The 1,657-nt window shown below is 44.4% G+C and overlaps 1 non-coding gene across 1 annotated transcript; it reads right to left on the reverse strand.

Moving 5' to 3' along the window:
* Window positions 1-716: 716 nt before the first annotated feature.
* On the reverse strand, window positions 717-818 carry LOC136314818 (U6 spliceosomal RNA). The gene has a single exon (XR_010727398.1). It is a non-coding gene; the product is annotated as a U6 spliceosomal RNA (small nuclear RNA).
* Window positions 819-1,657: the final 839 nt, after the last annotated feature.

Raw genomic sequence — 1,657 nt, forward strand, 5'->3', positions numbered from 1 at the left:
TGGGAGAAGGGGAAGGGAAAGTCAGGGGTGGTTTCAAGGAGATAGAGCACAGGCTGGATCCTTTGTCTTGAGAGTTTTACAGGCTGGGAGTTTAGGGGAGGATTCAATAGAATATTCATCAGCTTTATGCTGATATGCCAAAATCAGATTTATTCCCTTAACTTCATCTCTTCTTGGGTGTGGTTGGCCTAAATGGTAGTAATTGGATTCCTACTATCTATGTCCCCGAGTATGGTGATACAAGCTATTTACTCTCTGGTTGGGGAGGAGAAATGTAAACCATCTACTCTTAAGTGCCTTTGGTTACAGAAGATGTGATCCTGCCATTGTTAGTTGACTATAAACTGCCTAGCCACTTTACTCTCTCAGTTTCCCTATTCCACTTGTCTTGGCATAGCCTGTCTCAATGTAGGTTGTCTAAAAATAAAATGCATTTAAACTCATTTGAGAGAATGACTCTTAGTTTTTCTTTTTTCTTTTTCCTTTTGTTTTATTTTTTACTTGTTCATTTTAGAGAGGAGAGGGAGAGACAGAGAGAGAGAGAGAGAGAGAGAGAGAGAGGAGAGACAGAGAGAGAGAAGGGGGGAGGAGCTGGAAGCATCAACTCCCATATGTGCCTTGACCAGGTAAGTCCAGGGTTTCGAACCGGCAACCTCAGCATTTCCAAGTCGACGCTTTATCCACTGCGCCACCACAGGTCAGGCTCTTTTTTATTTTTAAATATGGAATGCTTTCCAAATTTGTGTGTTATCTTTCACAGGGGACATATTAATCTTCTCTGTATCATTCTAATTTTAGTATATGTTGGCCTGACCAGGCGGTGGCACAGTGGATAGAGCGTAGGACTGGGATGCGGAGGACCCAGGTTCGAGACCCCGAGGTCACCAGCTCAAGTGCGGGCTCATCTGGCTTGAGCAAAAGCTCACCAGCTTGGACCCAAGGTCGCTGGCTTGAGCAAGGGGTTACTCAGTCTGCTGAAGGCCTGCAGTCAAGGCACATATGAGAAAGCAATCAATGAAAAACTAAGGTGTCGCAACGCGCAACGAAAAACTAAAATGATTGATGCTTCTCATCTCTCCGTTCCTGTCTGTCTGTCTATCCCTATCTATCCTTCTCTCTAACTCTCTGTCTCTGTAAAAAAAAAATAAAAGAAAATAAAAAACTTGTTAATTTTAGTATATGTTGTTGGGCAGATAAAATATATTATGCTCACTTTGTTAAAGACGGCGCTGCCCACGAGGAGGCCGTCGCCCAGGTGATATTAATGTGTGTCTCTGTGGGCAGGTAGAATCCTTGTAGCCTGGTGCTTGGTTTTGGGATTAAGCCTTTCCCACCCTTTTTGATGTGGGGCGGTACAATCCAATCATGCCTCAGAGAAGTGTCTTTGTATTAGAGACTTCCCTATTTTGTATATTGGATTAAAGGTTTGGAATCTACACTATAAAATGAGGGCAGAATGAGAGCTTGCGCTCTTGGTTCCTGAGATTAGCATGAGAGAGCAGAGCAGAGAGCAGAAGGAGGCCACGTGGAGGAGGCCAGGAGAAGCAGCCAAGATGGCGGAGTGTTGAGTGAGATGCCAGTTTGTGTAGAGTTTGTATCTGGGATAAGGAAGGAGATGGGGAACTGAGGAGAATAAGGCTGGTGAGCTAGAAGCCTT

The sequence above is a fragment of the Saccopteryx bilineata genome, chromosome 10, assembly GCF_036850765.1.
Source record: "Saccopteryx bilineata isolate mSacBil1 chromosome 10, mSacBil1_pri_phased_curated, whole genome shotgun sequence".
Lineage (NCBI taxonomy): Eukaryota > Metazoa > Chordata > Mammalia > Chiroptera > Emballonuridae > Saccopteryx > Saccopteryx bilineata.